General features: G+C 48.5%; 1 protein-coding gene and 1 long non-coding RNA gene across 3 annotated transcripts in view; one reads left to right on the forward strand and one right to left on the reverse strand.

Annotated features, from left to right (window-relative positions):
• KIRREL3 (kirre like nephrin family adhesion molecule 3) overlaps nt 1-17,954 on the forward strand; it is a 566,546-nt gene that overhangs the window by 382,038 nt on the left and 166,554 nt on the right. The gene's annotated exons all lie outside the window — the stretch shown is intronic.
• On the reverse strand, nt 4,888-7,446 carry LOC115893593. Its single transcript, XR_004053651.1, has 3 exons — nt 7,334-7,446; nt 6,502-6,592; nt 4,888-5,020 (listed from the first exon to the last, which is right to left on the reverse strand). It is a non-coding gene; the product is annotated as an uncharacterized LOC115893593 (long non-coding RNA).

Below are 17,954 nucleotides of genomic sequence, written 5' to 3' on the forward strand. Positions count from 1 at the left end.
GCCAAAGGTAGTAAGGCTCTGCCTCTAGACCAGGCCAATGCCTCACCGGTGGATTGTGGGGTAGGAGGCTGATAGAGCAGTAACGGGGTGACCTCAGACTCTAAAAATCTACTCAGCTCCTGGCTCCATCATCATCTGGGACTGTCCTAACTCAATCCATATTTATTGCCATGGCATAACTAGATCCCCCAAGTGGTTGTCTATCTTCAGCTTGATACCTCCAGGGTCCTGGTGGGCAGAGTTGCATGATGGTTAGGAACACAGGTTTTTTAGTCAGACAGACCTAAGTTCACATCCAGCCTCTGCTACATACTGGCTGTGATTCGGCCCATTCCTTAACCTCCCAAAGCTCTGGTTTTCCTTAACTGTAGAGTGGGGTAATAAATATACTTACTTCCTAAACCATTATGAGGGTTAAACGAGATAAAGCAAGAAAAGTACTCTGCATAGTCGGCATTCATGACAGCAATTAATAATCATATGAATGACAATAAACATTTATAGAGGACTGTGTCAGGAACCGGATTAGGTGCTGAGAATACAGAGATGAGAAAGACATTGTCTCACTGTAGAGAAGACTGTTATAAAAGCAGGTGCTAAGACAGAAGTATGCACAGGGAATATGGAGCACAGCTCTACTTTACAATTCTTCCTCATAATGCACCAAAATGTCTTTCCCTGACTCTCTACCCACTGACCTGAGTTCAGCCCCCCAAAGCATCTCAAATCACTCCAATCCCTCTTCCACATGACAGGCTTTCAGCCTCTTGAAGACCGCAAATCATGCCTCTCCCCAAGTCCCCTCTTTTCTAGGCTAAATAGTCCCAGTTCCACTCTAAAAATAATAAGCCTACCTTATCTCTCTACATGCCTTTCTCCAAGGAACAAAGCTATATTACCAGCCCCAGCTCATCCATCTTCTCAGCACCATGAGCCCACAAAGAAAGGAAGATTTACCTGTCCAAACCCAGACCTGATACTGAGAGAAATTCAATTCCATTCAGGATCTCCCCAGAGTCTCCCAGCAGAGACACCTCAAACCCCAGCACAGAATCACAATCCTGTGATTGTGGCCCACTTGTCTGCAAATACATCTCACCAACCTTGGCTGGACTGACATCACTGCCCAGCTCATAACGTTGAGGAATCAGAAATCTGGAGGAACATCTGAGATCACCTGCACCGGGGGTCCTCATCTCTGGCTTGATGATAGAACCACTTGGGGGGTGTTTAGTAGAGACATCAATGCCCAGGTCCATGCACCCTCACGAGAAAGTCTGATTTAATTGATCTAAGGGCCTGAGTATCACTATAGTTTTCAAAGTTCTCCAGGGCATTCTAATATGCAGCTAAGATTAAAACCCATGCATCTTAGTTCAACAATTCCTTTTGCACTTGAGAAAACAGCCCAAAGAGTGGAAGTGAATTGTCCAAGGTCACAAAACTACTTAGAGGGAAAAATAGGATTAGAACTCCTGGCTTCTGACTTCCAATCTAGTATCTCTTTTACTAGGCTACCTGGAAATGAACATTCTGACTTAGGAACTGGAATCTAAGGGGTGTACCATTGATGCCATAGAGAAATTGATAATAGATCAAACTCTTCCAACCCTTAAAGTCCACATGTTAATCCCCCTTCTCTTTTATAAATCTTCCCTACTCCCCGTTTACATCTGTACCCTGTCTTAAAATGTGATGTCAAAATGCCATCCACAAAGGGAGAACTCTATTCAGTTTTCAGCCAAAAGAATTACACAGAAAAGAACCTCATCGTCAATCAAGAGCCAAAAGCAATTCTTAAAACCAAATTAAGGTCCTGTGCATTCAGCAAGACCTGTTTAGAAATCAGACCTTCAGGTTCACTCCCCTGCTAGATAAAGGCTATGGGGGAAAAAAAAAGCAACAGTATTAACATTCCAGAAATGCAATCTGAAATAAATAAGTGATATTTTCTGGCCAAGGTAATGCAAGGGTTTTCGTTCCCAATGTGTGGAGCTACTTTACATTTTAATAAATGCACATCAAGAAAATAATATTATTGCTCTGATATTGGGAGATTTGTGAACATAAAATATTAGAACTTGTCAGGAAGGCATTTATTTTCTTTTTCCTTCTTTCTCTACTGCAATATTCTTTCACCTAATAGAAGACGATTACAAAAATAATTACATCAAACAGTGGCCAGCACACACAAAATAAATGGGAAAAAATGAAGGTTATCAGGCATTGGATAACACACGTGAGCGGGGAAAGCGCGTGTCCAAGCAGGGGGAGGTAATTGCACATCAATCAAATGATTGCAGAGTGGGTGGAAAAAATTAAGGCAACTAAATGGCTGCTGAATGTTCTGATCCCAGATGCAAATCAGAACATGGATCAGAACTCATTAGCCAAATTATCCATCTCCAATATCCATGTGAAAAAGCCAAGTTCTGTGTTGGAGAAAATCATCTAACCTTAAAACACTGCCGTGTGTGAGCCTGTGATCACGAAACATTGGGATCCATAGCCAGTTTCTGATGGTTCTGGGACCCCTGAAATGATATGTATTCACACATATGCATTTATCTGAAGATTCCATGGTTTTTAATATGTTTCTAAAGGAGTTCTTTATCAAATAAAAATTAAAATGTAAGGGGGTGGACACTAAATTGGCCCACCCCTTTCATTTTAAAAAAAAAAATCAAATAAAAACTCCTCAGAAAGCAGTTTGGCAGTTCTGCAAAAATTAAACATAGAGTTACCATATGACCCAGTGATTCCACTTCTAAGTATGTACGCAAGAGTACTGAAAAAATATGTTCACACAAAAACTTTACACAGATGTTCATAGCAGCGTTATTCACAACAGCTGAAAAGTGGAAACAGCCCAAATGTCTAGCAGATGATGAATGGACAAAATGTGCTTATAGCCACCCCATGGAACGTTATTCACCCCTATAAAAGAATAAACTACCGATGCATACGGCAACTGGGATGGAACCTTGGAAGCATTTTGTTAAGTGAAAGGAGACGGACACAAAAGGCCACACGTTGTACGATTCCATTTATTTGGAGTGTCCAGTATAGGCAAATCCATGGAGGCAGAAAGTGGGTTAATGGTTACCAACAGAGGGACAGAAATGGTGAGTGATGGGTATGGGGTTTATTTTGGGGTGATGAAAATGTTCCAAAATGAGGTCATGGCCATAGTTGCAAAATGTAAATATACTTAAAAACTACTGAACTGTCTATTTTAAAGGGGAAAACTTCATGTTATATGAATAATATCTCTTTTTTAACGAACGTACTTTAAAAAGACTATTCCCTAAAACTTCCAAGTTCATGAGACAGTTAGTAGCAGAGCCAGATGGTAGGATGCAAAGTGAACGCAAGTATGAGATCAAGAAAATTAATCTAAATTGACACCACATTTATTTATTCAAATACTGAGGGAGCATTTATTCTATGCCAGGGGTGTTCATATAATACTCAAATACTGAGGGAGCATTTATTATATGCCAGGGGTGTTCATATAATACTGTAGTGAACAAATAGGCACACTTCTTGCCCTCTTGGGGCTGATATTCCAGTATGAAGAAGAGAAGTTCCCAAATACACACCGAACTGTGTAAGTCCATCAGTGATGTGAGTTGTGAAGGAGACACACAGGCAACATGAGAGTGCACAGGGGCTGACTGGGCTGGGAGGCTTGCTTGAGGAGGTGAGCTCCAAGGGGCCACAAGCATGCATGTTGAAGGAACCGAAGACCCATGTGGACAAAGGCACCAGAGAAGGACAGAGGTCATCGGCAGGTCCTAGAGAGGCAGTAGCACCTACGGTTGGTTAAGAATCCAGTGTTCCAGCCTGATGGGTTCAGCCGAGGTGTGATCTGTTCCTGAAGCATCAGCCTGGTGGGGTTGTGGATCGCAGAGGCAGCATCCACACGCCAACAGCCTCTGGAAGGCTACTGTGGTCTTGGCAGCCAGGAAAAGGCTCTGCGATCAGTGAACCCAACATGCGTGCAGCCCAGAGAGCAACCAACTGTGGGGAGGACACGGGAATGCAAACATGGACAAATGACATAACAGCCGCCTTTGGACTCTGCAGGCCATTCCCCTCACGACACCTCAGGATAAAGGGAAGAGTAGGAAACTAAGCAAGTGGAAAACAAAGGAGATGAAGTGGGAAACGTGAAACATGAAAATGTTGTACTCAAAGTCCTTTATGAAGGAGGAATACAGCTTCCATGTATGTGTGTGCATACCAAGGACGGCAAGGAGAATGCAGACTGATGGATCAATCAGAAAGACCACCCTCAAAGAGTGAAAGCAACCTAGTTCTACAAAAGCCATGATCCCTCAAAAGGAATTAGACACTGAAAATGTCAATAGAATTGAGAAGGAAACGAATGGGAGAGGGTGTGGTGGTAGGAACAACCGTAATAGCAGCTAATATTCATCGGGCACTGTCAGCCAAGAATGTTACATGCATTCTCTCATTTTATTTCCCCACGACCCTTCCCTATGACTATTCCCACCTCCCAGATTAGGTCTTTGTGGCTTCAGTTGAAAAACTTTCCCAAGGTCACACAGCTCAGGAGTGGAGCCAGATTTTAACGTGGGTGGTCTGTCTCTTGCACCTGTACTCTTAGCCACTAAGGCAAACGGTCTCTTTCTTTAAGAATCTTCATCACAGGCTGTTCAGAGGCTTTCAGATGTGTCTAGCTTCCTCCTGAAGCTTGGAGATATATGTTGAAAAGTTCCAGCTTCCAAACCCCCACCCGAGTCAAACTGCTAAGGTCAAGAACATCTTGGTCTAAGTTCCACCTTAGGCTTCTGTGACAAATGATATTCTCAGTTCTCTGAGTGAGAAGCTTCTGCCCCAACCTGCATGATCTGGGGAGACCACTGAGCAGCTTCAACTGTCTAAGAAAGAAACTGCTCTAAGAGAGATGGAGAGCCCTCCAAGAGATCTCAGGGAAGGATGGGTTTCTCCAGCAGGCCCCTGCTCTCCCTTGCCCTGTCTGTAGTCCTGGCACCTGCAGGGAAGAGAATACCCGCTTCAGACATGCATGGCTGGCTCCCTCTCCCCATTTGATTATAGCACCAGTGCTTGACATTTGTTGAGGGCTCTATCCCCACAGACTTCAATGCAAACATTCTCTCTCATCATCCCACATTCCCATGAGGTCGCAGGCTGGGCCAGGTTAGTCTATCATCCTAAGTATGTCCCTTCTGTCCTTGAGCCTAACGTGTTCGTTTGTGAATATGAAGCATTGCTTGGGAAACTGTTAAAATCCTCTGACAGGTCAGACAAGGAGGCTCATGCCTGTAATCCCAGCACTTTGGGAGGCCAAGGCAGACAGATCGTTTGAGGCCAGGAGTTCAAGACCAGCCTAGCAAACATGCTGAAACCCCATCTCTACTAAAAATACAAAAATTAGCTAGATGTGGTGGTGCATGCCTGTAATCCTAGTTACTCGGGAGGCTGAGGCAGGAGAATCGCTTGAACCTGGGAGACGAAGGTTGCAGTGAGCCGAGATAATGCCGCTGCACTCCAGTCTGGACAAAAGGGCAAAACTCTGCCTCAAAAAAAATAGTTAACAGCACAGGTTTTGGAGTCAGGTCAGACCTAACTTTATGACTGAAACAATGTGTGACTTCGGCCTCATTTACTTAACCTCCCTGAGCCTCAGTTTCTTCATCTGTAAAAGGAAGATGATCATTGCACCTTCCAACAACATTGGGTTGTTCTGAGGATTCATTGAAGCCATCTATATAAAATTCTTCTCTGTACCCATTGCATCATCAGGGTTCTTTTTTTTTTTTTTTTTTTTTTTTGAGATAGAGTCTCGCTCATCGCCCAGGCTAGAGTGCTGTGGCGCGATCTCAGCTCACTGCAAGCTCCGCCTCCCAGGTTCACGCCATTCTTCTGTCTCAGCCTCCCAAGTAACTGGGACTACAGGCGCACACCACCACACCCGGCTATTGTTTGTATTTTTAGCAGAGACGGGGTTTCACTGTGTTAGCCAGGATGGTCTGGATCTCCTAACCTCGTGATCTGCCCGCCTCGGCCTCCCAAAGTGCTGGGATTACAGGAGTGAGCCAACCGCGCCCGGCCTCATCAGGGTTCTATTAAAGTTAGCTGCTATTGTTCATAATTAACAGAAAAAAAACCTGACACAGTAAGAATGTGTTGGAGCTGCGAGTGGCTCTCAACTTTTGCTGCATATTAGAATATGTGGAGAGCTCTAAAACCTTGTAGTCACACGCCCATACCGATTAAGTTGGAATCTCTGGTTGTCAGGTTTTCAAACCTCTCAAATAATTCCAATATGCAGCCAAAGTTCGGACCCCCCAGAATGGGATGTGATCCAAGATCCCAGTTCCAGCTGGATTTTTTACAAGTGAGCATGCATCAGAGGTCCCCCCAGAAAGGAGCTGCGCTTAGTGCAAGGCTGTCTGGTCTCAGGCACATTCAGCTGCCCCTCTCTCCCAGCAGGGCCCCCACACATTTAACCTTTCATGAAGCCTCTCGGGCGCACATTCACTTCAGGTAGGCTGCAAAGGAGACCATCCTCATACATGTCCCAAGGCAGGAATAACTCTGGCTGTTTAACCATGGTTGTCACATTCAGGAGAGACAAAAGGAAATCATAAATAATAGATGCTATATAAACAAGGTCCAATTAACCCAGACACCAGCCCCGGGGTGGGGGGAAGACGTGCATTAGCTCTCTCTGCAAGAGGCTAAGGAGAGACATTAGGGAAGCTGCCTGGAGCTTCACAGGTGTGGCTACAGAGCCTCTCCTTCCCAACCCAACCTTCCCCCCACCCCTTTCCTGAGGTCCGGTCTCACAGCAGGGCACACGCACCCAACCTGGACTGGGCGGTGGTCAGCCCTTGCTGCAGTGCTCCTCAACTCAGCACAATTCCACCCCTCGCTGCAGTGCTCCTCAGTTCAGCACAATTCCACGCAGAGTTGACTGGGCGGTAACTTTAGCCCTGTCTCCACGTTAGAGTTTTCCATTCCCCTAGCATACTAATTGCATCACATTTCTTTTCTGCAACGAATACCCCTCTGGCCTGATTGTTTCTGCTACCTACCCTGTACTCTGACCCACAGGGAGTCATTTGTTTATCAGGGCTAATGGCGAGCTGGGCTCCAGAGCTGCTTCTCCATCCCCTCCCCTCTCATCCTGGACACTGTTCTCACCAGGCATCCCCATCGCCCATCTCCACTCCAGAAGTGCACTCCCAGCAGTTAGGCCCCAGGAAATCCAAGTCACATGTGCCAGTTACCAGTTTGCCAGCAGGCCCAACACTCTGCCTCCGGACAGCCCCCTGCCTACCTCCAGGAGGAGTCCTCAGCACCTCTGGGACCACCATCTCTTAGCCAGGGAGGGCTGGGAAGGGGGCTCCTACTGCAGCCACAGGATTTTGTGGATGGATTAGTCCAGGGTGATTATTGAGCTCAGAAGAAAGCAACTCGTGATTAAGGGAGCCGTTTGGGGAGGGAAGAGGCGGGAAGGGGAGGGGAGTTTCTCAAAACACCTGCCTGGGAACGTACTGGAGGAATGCCAGACGCGCACCTCCCACAGACAAAGGAAGGGCACCAGGGGCTAAACGTGGTGGAAAAGCAAGGTTAGTGAATTTAATGAGGTGATCTTAGGCAGCTTAATTCAGCTCGATAGCCTAGGGCTAGAGGAGGAGCCCCTGCGCAGGAAGTCAGAAGTTGGGCCTGCACTAATTAGATTTCACAAATGCTGCTGTTATTAAGCACGTTGTTCCAAATGCCTGCCAGGTGGGTAGGAGGCTCCCCGTGGGGGCTTCTGAGACCGCCCCCTTCAGCTGCCTCCTGCCTTTCTCTCCCACCTGTCCAGGCCCAGCACCGCCCACCCCCACCTCCAGCTGCATTCCTGGAATTGGTACCCAGCTCAGACTCCACCTGGGCCCACCCTGTCCCGCCCCGTGGGGAGGTTCAAAGGGTGAGGGTGGAGCAGCGGCCACCAGCCCTGCCTCCTGGGTTGGTAAGAGACAGCATGGCAGGCACGTGAGATGGTGACAAAGGCTCTGGAGAGAGCTGACATGCTCGTTCCTTGGGACCCTGATGCGATGGAGCTGGGCAGTTTCCCTAGTGCCTGGGTGGGTCCCTTTTCCCCAGATTTGCAGCTGCAGAGCTGACCCAGTAGTGATTTTCGTGCTTGCAGTGGGTGGCAACCCTGTCTTGGCTGCAAGTGTTCAGCGACCCTCCCTATTCACCTGTGTACCCTGCAGGGCTAAGCAACTCGGCCCTTCAGTAAATCATTGAGGACTAAGTTTCTCCATCTGTAAAACAGCTAATTGCAGAAGGCCACACAGCAGCAGGGACCCAGATCAAGCTCTTGCAGTAGGGAAGCTTTGTTTTGTCCTCACTAGCAGCTGCCCTAAGTGTTACAACTCAAAGGGCAGAGGAAGCCACTTAATGCCTACATGATAATCACAGCGATCAATTAATAATGGCAACAATGGTCTTTGAACGTGGAGCACTGCTTCTCTCCAGCGGAAGCCCAGTTCCTGCTCCTGAGGGACAGCCCCACCTGCGGAGAGGCTGCTCCCTCCAGTGGAAGGAGGTGGTCATGGTCACCGAGAGCCAGCCTGGAGTCAGATGTGCATCTCTCCTTCCTGGTCTCTCCTCCAGCCCTTCCTCTCCCAGCCAAGAGTTCTATATTCACATTAGAAAGCAGCCCCAGCCATAAAAAGCCCATTGTGCCTGCCCAAAACCACACCAAATGTGTTACGGCGACTTCCCCGCCTTGCCCCTCTGGCCACAGCTTTTCTTTCTGTACAAGGAGGAGGTGGGTCAATCTCGGTTCAGCTACTCCATCATTTCCCTGGGTTTAGGGAGTGGAAGCCTCCAGGTGTTTTCCTGGCTTTGCCCCTCCCCCCCGCCCCATCCACTCTGATGACCTCCTGGGAGACCCTAGCTACTCATAAGCCCCACGACAAGCCCTGTGGTTGCTTCTTGGCGGCCAGAGAGAGCCCCTTGGAAGAGAACAACTGCTTAATAAGGATAAACATGTGGCATGCAATTTAAAAACCCTGGAATACCAGGCCGCGTGGTAGGCAGGTTCCGAAGCTGCTTACTTCAGCTAGAAAGCACCGCCTGGCCACCCCCACCCCTCCACATCATCTGAGCTTCCATCCCTTCCCATCCAAGGTCCTCCCTTGACCTCCCAAATCCCTTCCCATCTTTAATCAGTCTAAGCTTTTAAAGAAAGAAAAAAAGAGTGCAGAAGGCGGCCAGCATGTAGATGTATGGCACTTAGGGACGTTTCAAGCCCCTGCAGAGTTCAAGGAGAATGTCCCCAGAATGTGAAACATGCTCCCTCCCTTGGGTCTCTCCCCTCGCTGCCAACCATGAACCAAGTTATGCAGCATGGAAACTCTGACTGGAGTCCTCCGGTTCCCTCCCTGGAAAGTTCAGGGTCTCTGCCTGGCATCGGTCCCTGGGTTGTGTAAGGTCATCAGGGATGTGGTCTGGTGACCACCCCAAGGTGGGGAAATATGGAAGGCAGTTCCCAGGGAGCCCGGACTTCCCTCCCCACTGGCTCTGTGAAATCAACAACTTAATAATTCTTAACATTTATTGGGTCTGTGTCCAAAGGATGTACATGTCTTAATTTGCTCAACCCTCACGACTCCATGAGATAGGTATTATTTCCCCATATTTTGCAGACTTGGAAACTGAAACACAGAAAGATTGAATAACTTGTCCAAAGTGACACAACTAGTAAGTGATACAACCGAAATCCAAACCCACACTCATAAACACCATAGTAAACTGTGCCTTCATAAAAATAATGTTTTAACATTAATAATACTACTGACTCTGATTTGAGTGCTTTAGATGCTGGGTGCATGCTAAGAGCTTCCCATGGCTTATGTTGGAATTCTCAAAACAGGCTCTATGAAGCAAATATGATTATTAGCTTCTTTTTACAGATGAGAAATGGAGGCTCAGGGAGACTGAATAACTGACTTAGTTACAGAGATAACAAGCGGAAACTGGGATTCCTTCCCAAGATGGCCTGCATCCCTCTTGGCCACACTGCTCCCTTCCAAACAGGCCAGTCTGTGTGTCCTTTCCCTGAGCCAGAGAATGAACAGGAGGAACCTCCAAGCTTCGCTTCTGCCCTTTGTGCCTCTGATTTGATCCCAGAGGAAAGATGAGAGGACTCCCTCTGCTTAACTCCCAAGAGGGACCATGTCCCCTGCCCTCCAGACCTCACTCGCTACCCATATGCTCCATGCTTTCCCCACCTCATTCCCACTCCCAGCATCCCCACTCAACTCAGGCGGGACGCACAGCTCCAGGCCCAGCATGACGGATATGTATGGCCGAGAATGGCAATGTATTTATTAAGCGAAACTGACAACTTTCATTAACCCAGGTAGACATTATTAAAACGCGCCGGTTGTTTCTGGGAAATGAAGTGCCCAGCACAGGCTGTGAGCAGAGCTCCTACTTGCATGCGCCAAGCTGCTGAGTGCGAGCTGTGCCTCCCTCCTGGCATCCTGAGTCTCATCCATCATGTCCCACGAAGTAGGTCCCATCCTAAGCCCCCACACCACTCCCTCACAGCAGTCACCACAGGACTTCTCCCTCTGAGCCTCGAATCCCAGACCCGAGTGGCCTGAGACCTGGAGACCACAGGTGCTCCATTGCTCCCACTCCCTGCACTTGAAGATGCAGCTGCCCACTGGGCCCCTGATTGGCACATTGTACCTGCCTGGGATCTTGGTAGTGACTAAGGAGGCACCAACTGTAGAGGTGACTTGATAAGATCCCAGGAGTCGGTTCTTAGATGTTGTTATCCATGGGGCCCCAACCTGCTGCAGATGGCAGAGCAGGGAATCCAGGAGAAAAGCCAAGAGGGTGGGAGGAACCAAGGAGAAAGGGCAGGGCCAAGAAAGGCCACCCCCACGCCATGCTCAATGCATCGTTTGTGATTATGGGCCTTTGCTGAGGTGCAGGAAGCAGTAATAATAATCTCATCTGCCACTTTGCAATTTACAATGCACTTTTACATATGCCGCTTCATTTGCTCCTCCTAAGTCCTGCTGTGAGGGAGATAGCATCAGCCTGATTTCTCTTTTGTCCCCGTGAGGAGAGGGGCTCCGGGGGTGGTGGGGGTGTTAAGTAATTCTGCTGTGAGGGTCTGTGAAGTTAGCAGGTTGCAGTTCTGGGGCGAGTCTAGCGTTGCTTCTCTGAGTCACCTCCTTTCGAAGATCTCCTCTTTTATTATGCTCCAAACACGGACACCTGGCAAAGCTCAGACACATTGTTTAGAAGCAGGCCTTTCTGCATAGCCTCAGACACCCTGCTGTGTGCACCATGGCTCCAGGCAGTGTGCTGTGGACACCCACCCACCCCATGTGGCCCACAGGACACACCTGTAAGCCAACAGATCAGAACCCTCCAGCCGTAGAAGCAGCAGAGGATTTAGAGTAGCCAAGAAGGACTGTACTGACACTGACTGTGAATAGCCTGGTCCTCAGTTGCCCTGTCTGGACAGTGAATTTCTCTGTAGGGCTGTGGTGAAGACTAAATGAGATATGGTGTACACATTATCTTGAACAAGCCTGGCACATGGTACATGTTCAACAAATGGCAGCTCTTACTGTACTTATTAAAGGATGCTAGACAAAAATGCAATGCGGCCTGTATGTACAGAATACTTGGTTTCATCCTAGCTTAGGAACAGAATGCCTCAGACCTTCAGGGTGGTCTCCCTGCCCATTCCCATGTGTACACTCACCCCTGTCAGCTCTGTGTCCTTGTTTTCGGTTCAGAAATACAGTGGTCATAATACTGGACACCAGGAGGAGACAGCACAAGGACAGAAGCTGTTGCTTATTCATCTTCGATCTCCACAGCCTAGCATCTGGCCTCATGTGAAGGATTATCAGTAAATATTACTGAAAGGATAGAAGTGAGGGAGGGAGGCAAAAAGAGAGGGAGAAAGGAAAGCAGGAAGGAAGGACGGAAGTCCACTGAAAAGTGAACGGATAATGCGAGTTATGGTATTTCTTTGGCTGATCGGCCACCTCAAAACAGATCCTGGTTCCTTTTAGAGATGGGACTGTGATGTTGATCTCCAGTCTCAAGGCCAGCGGGAGGAAGGGGGCCTATGTGGGGAGACACGAGTGAAAGCCTTGTATCAGGGAATATGAGCTCTCTCTCCACTCCCTGGCTTCTCCCATACGGCCCTTCCCATCAGAAACCCTGGTCAATCCGGAGCTACCAGCAACCCAGGGCCAGGTGAGGCAACAGCCCCAGCACACCTGCCCAGGATATGGCTGCTGTGCACCAGGCAGGGCCCAGAGAAACACGCAGCCATGTACTGCCGGAAAGCAGGAGCAGCGGTGCTGGGCACTGAGGCCTGGCTCCAGCACAGCTGCTCAGGGGGCCAAGACCCAAGCATGTTCCTCCGGGTTCAGCCTGTCTGCGGAGACAGGGTCAGGGGGTGAGGACCAGACAGGGACCAGCCACTGAGGTTTCCATGTGCTCCCTCTCTCCGCTTCTGTTGCCCCTCCCTGCTTAGTCAAGGCCCTCATATCCTCAGTGCTGTCTGCAGCTGCCCCAGTCCTACCCTGTCCTGCCCATGATGCCCTCATTCCTGAGGCTCCCGGGCAGCTTCTCCTCCTCACCCATTGGGAATGAGGGCTCTCATCACAGGGGAGGGAGGTATTTCTCCCCAAACCCGTTGCTGTGAGATGATACCAGGAGGGAGCCGAGGCTGGCATGAGCCCCCCACTTGCCTGCCCATCGGTATTCAACGGGAATTTATTGTTTTAATCAATAATCCCAGGGAGTCCTGGGATTCTCACCTCGGCATGGGGCCCAGCAGCTCCAGGAATCTGTGGGGAGATCTCTAAATAACAGTCCACACAATGCACAGTGGATTCTTTTCTGGAGGGCGGCAGACCCCTCCCCTGCAGGGTGACAGTGGGTGAACTTGGAGGAGCATGTTCTAGGTTCCCTGGTCTGAGCTAGGAGAAAGAGTGTCTCCTATTGGCCTCCATGCCTCAGTCAGGCCTCCAATCATTACTTCTTGAGATTTCTGTATCCGTAGCTGAGCTGGACAGGCCTACCTGCCCCTTGCCCTGCTGTGCTTTCCTGAGCTGATCTTACCACGGCCTTAAACTTTTCCAGAGCAGTTCATGAAAAGCTCCTCCCTTCTTACCTGTCCTCCCAGCCCCGCAAACTGCCCCCGACAGAACAGCAAGCTCAAACTCGGGGAAGAGGGGTTTATCAAGGCCGTGGTGCCAAGGTCTCAGTAAGGATCATAAATTGGAAGCCTGGCCCAGGTGATGCGGATCCACAGCTGGGGCAGGGCTCCAACCACGGGGCCACGTGCCTGCCTTTCTGTGATGGGACTGTGACAGACGCGAGATATCAGAGGCGTTCAAGCCAAAGGGCCTGGAGGCAGGTCCCAGTTATGTCACTTCCTAGCTGTGTGACCTCAGGCAGAGCACTTGACCTCTCTGGGCCTCTCCCTCATCTGTTGGGGAGGATGATACCACAGGATGGTTGTGAGGATCAAGTGAGATAAAGTATGTAGACTCACAAAAACCACGATGCACCGGACAAAGGCAGGTTGCTATTACTATGGCTTCTGGGGCCCAGGTGGAAAGGGCAGAGGACCAGAGGCCAGACTTCTGGGAGAAGAACTGGAAAGCTCAGTCCCTGTAGATAACCCCACACGCCGGGTTCCATAACCCCAAGACCCAAAAAGCTCCAAGGGCTGTGGCCTCCCTGCTGGAGCCACCTCTGACAGTGAGCACACAATGAGCTCCCTTTTCAGAGCAGCCAGAATAGGCATTCATCAAAAGGCAAATAGAAACGCAGCCAGGGCTGACCTCTTTGCCACCGCTTATGGGGAAAGACTTTGTTTTGCGAGAAAGGAGGGGGCTACTCCTCCTCTCAGTAAACAAACTCAGCCATTCAATTAGTTCCTGCGAGTTGTTGATCACGCCACGGGAACAGGCCGCAGCCCCTGCCTCGCAGCGGTCTGCTTCTGTGACTCTGCAAGGCAAATCAAAGAGGCAGCCTCAGGTGACCTTGTTTCATCTCAAACACACACAGGACCCCTTGTCTCCTAAAACTCATGCTGTCCCTTATGCACGGTTCTCAGACCAAGACCCCCACCTTTAGTCCAGTCCTTAAGAAGGGGAGATGGCACGAGGGAACGGAGCTCCTAGAAATGGGCACGGCAGGGGACGGAATTCAGGGGGATGAAACTCCAAATAGGTGTCCAGGAATGTAGGTGGGGAGGGAGAATGGCATCACAGGATGCATGAGAAGAATGGAGAGGGGTGGCACGAGGGCAGAGGGGGCCAGGACACTGCGAGGCCTCCTTTCTCTGGTTCTCTCAGGTGCCTTAAGGAGAAAACCTGGCTGAGTGTTGAGGTAGAAGGCTTCTGTTTACAGCCATCTATCTCCCATAATTAGCCATTTAGGAAGAAAATAGCCTTCAAATTCAAAGGTAAATTGACTTACATTGGGATAATAACGTTTGATTGAGCACGGGAAGTTCATCTTTAGGGTATGAGAGCAAACAAATTGCTTTTCTTCCCCGGTGCTTGGGAAGAAACAAGCTGAGATTGCAGGTGCTCCTGGAGCTGTGTTCCCATCGCCTCAGGGCATTAGCAGGCCCAGGGCTGAGCTGCAAAACCCAAGGTGCCCACGGCAGCCGCTCAGTCTCTCTGCCAGTTGTTTTCTGATCCTTGTTCTGGAGGGTTTTTAAATTATATTGCATCACATTGATGCAGCAATCAGTTATTATTGTCAACAAGAGCATGAAGAGACATAAATTCTCTCCCTTAGATAGAGGCTGGTTCATAAATACATTTCTTTATTGCTTCCTAGATTGGAAAGATTGCTGTGTGCTTTGGCTTCCTGGAACATCGTGGGGGCTGGGAGGAGGAGGGGGGACAAAGGGTTTTAAATTTCGCTTCTGACTAAGGTTGTGAAATAGTGGGTAATTTCCTGAAGAGGTCACTGGATGCTGACCTTCCTGGGGTAGGAGGTCCGTGGAGGAGTGAGAGAGAGAAGGGAACATGCAAATAATTAAAATAGAATGCTCTGATATAGACAAAACTGATGGGTGACTGGGAGAGGGAACAGTAACCCTAACTGATGAAGTCAGGGTCTTTTTTCCCAGAGAAGGAAAGTTTAAGCCAAGTTTTGGAAGTGAATGATCAGAGGTGTATAAGGAGCTCTTCCTTGCATACCTTGGATTCTGGCAAAAATTCAAATTTTGCTTATATTCCTAGTAGAAACCAGGAATCATCTCATTGGAGCTGTATTTCAGCTATGTCTTTCTTCCATTTGTTCTGATCATGTATGTTTGGAGTAAGAGTAAAGGGATTTGCACAACCCATAGATTTGAGTATTGGAGTGGGGTGGTTGGTGGAGTTGGGTGGTGCACATGCACCACCAAAGTGGCTAGCTCGTGGGTACGAAAGGTTTAAGGACCTACAGTTTAAGTACAGAGGAACAAGGCAAGAAACACATTTCTTCTTAGCTAATAAGGACCTATATTAGTTATCTCTTGCTGTATTAAAATTAGCAGCTTAAGACAACAGACATTTATTATCTTTAAATATATGTGGGTCAAGAATCTGGGCACAGCTTAGATGGGCCCTCTGCTTCAAGGTCTCTCCCAAGGCTACAATCAAGGTGTAAGTCAGGGCTTTACCATCTCAAGGCTTACCTGGGGCAGGGTTAGCTTCCAAGCTCACTCACTCCAATGCTTGTCAGCTGGATTCAGTTCCTTGCAGGCTGTTGGATTGACAGCCTCAGTTGCCCACTGGATACTGGCTACAGGCCACACTCAGTTCTTGTCACGTGGGCCTCTCCAATGCAGCAGCTTTCTTCATCAAAGCAAGCATCTGAGAAGAAGAGACAGAGAGAAAAAGAGAGCCAACAGGACAGAACGCGCAGACCAGCCTTTTATAACTTAACTACAGAGGTAATAGCCCATCACCCTCGCTGTGTTCTATTGGTTAGAAGCAAGTCACCAGGTCTAGCCCATACTCAAGGGAAGGGAGCACACAGGGGTCTGGAAACCAGGAGGCAGGAGTAATTGGCAAACTGCCCACCTTGGGATCTTGGCTGTCAAGTTAAGTCCCCCGATGCTAGACTAAGAAAATAGAAACCAGCTGGGGTCAAGCCAGGACCAGAGCCTTGGTCTTCTGGCTCTTTCTCCAGGGCCCTTCAATCACAGCGAAGGTGACACATCAGAGGGTCATTACTGTATGGACTGGAGACGGGGGGTTCCTGGAGAAGCCTGATTAGAGCTTCTATATGCAAGAGCTGTAAGCAGGTCCCTTCAGAGGCTTTTGGGGATACCTGGTATCTTGGCTAGGCATGAGGCATGACAGACCCCTAGTGGCTTCCATTTGATGGAAAAGACAAATAGGCCCCTACTTTCTATGTGGGCTTCTATGTCTCTGACTCAGATCCAGCCACATGCCAGAAGAGAAAGGGGGTGAAGCAGAGACCCGCACAGGGGAGCTAGAGGAATAAACAGCCCAGGAAGAGCTGGTCACCTTTTCATTTTAAGAGTTAAAAAGAACAGAGAAGAAGAAGAAAAGAGTCAGGCAATGGAATAGCAGGTGCAGCCGAAAGCGTGCCTGCCTCAGAGAGAGTCCATTAGGGGCCAAGACACCGAGCAGGGACAATGCGCCGGAGACAATGGAAGCAGCTGAAAAGCCCTGGAAATTGGGTGTGCAGACTCCCGCTTCTGGGATGTCTTAACAGATTAATAAGGCTTTTGAGGATTTCCAGAAACATTTATATGAGTCAGAGCCCTAAGAGGGGCCAATATGGGGCTCTTTGAAGCTTCCCTTTTAGCAGCTTGAAACAGCAGATGTCTCTGCACCCAGCAAGGAGGGGTGAGGCCTGGGCAAGCCAGGGAAAAGCTATTGTGTCTCTAGAAAATGGGAGCCCACAAGGGGACTTTATAACAGCCATTGAAGTCGGAAGGCAGGCACATTCCTTAGTTTGGGAACAATTATCTGGCCAAACAATGGGAGGGAGGCAGCCACTGCTCAGGCAAAAAACCACATGATCTTCAGACTGGGGTTGAGAACTTTCTAAGAAGTCTAAGAGTGGGCCCTACAGGTCAGAAGTAACGCTTGCAAGACAAAGCTTGAATTATTATTCCCACTGCAGAGGTAAGGAAACCGAAGCTCAGAGAAATTAAGTGACTTGCCCAAAGTCCCTCAGGAGTGAATGACAGAGTGGGCAATCAATGTGTATCAGTTTGGCATTCAACTAGGTGTAGCAGAGATCCAAAGTAAGAGTGGCATAAGCAAATTAGGGATTTGCTTTTCTCTCACATAAAATGAAGACTAGGGGTAGGCGGGCAGACCAGCCTTAGCACTGGCTTCCATTCTTAGGTCATACCTCATCGTCATAAAATGGCTGCTGAAGCTCCAGTCAGTAGCCCCACATTTCAGGCCGGAAGAAGAAAGAAGAGGAAAGGACAAAAGAGATGCACCTCCCAGGTGAATCAGCCATCTTTAAAGAAGGCTACCAGTGATTTCTGATTATTTCTCATTAATCACTTCTAGCTTCTTAAGGAAGGCTAGGAAATCCATATTTGGTTAACTTGGGTAACTTGCCACACCAACAGTGAAAGTATTGTAATGGTAAATAAATAGGAGAATGTTTATTTTATTAGAATAAAATGTATTCTAGTAAAATGTAAATAAATAGTTTATTATTAATATTAGGTAGGCAAATAGCACTCTTTGCCCCAAGACCCAGATTTCCTGAATCTAAATCCAAAATTCTTTCCACTTCCTATATGGTCTATTGAAACCATGAACAAAATGTGACACAGACTACTGAGCACTTCCAAACCCTCTGACCCTGGCAAAGTCTCTGAACGCTTCACCATTCAGAAAGTCCCGCTGCCC

Source organism: Rhinopithecus roxellana, chromosome 15 (genome assembly GCF_007565055.1).
Source record: "Rhinopithecus roxellana isolate Shanxi Qingling chromosome 15, ASM756505v1, whole genome shotgun sequence".
NCBI classification, from domain to species: domain Eukaryota; kingdom Metazoa; phylum Chordata; class Mammalia; order Primates; family Cercopithecidae; genus Rhinopithecus; species Rhinopithecus roxellana.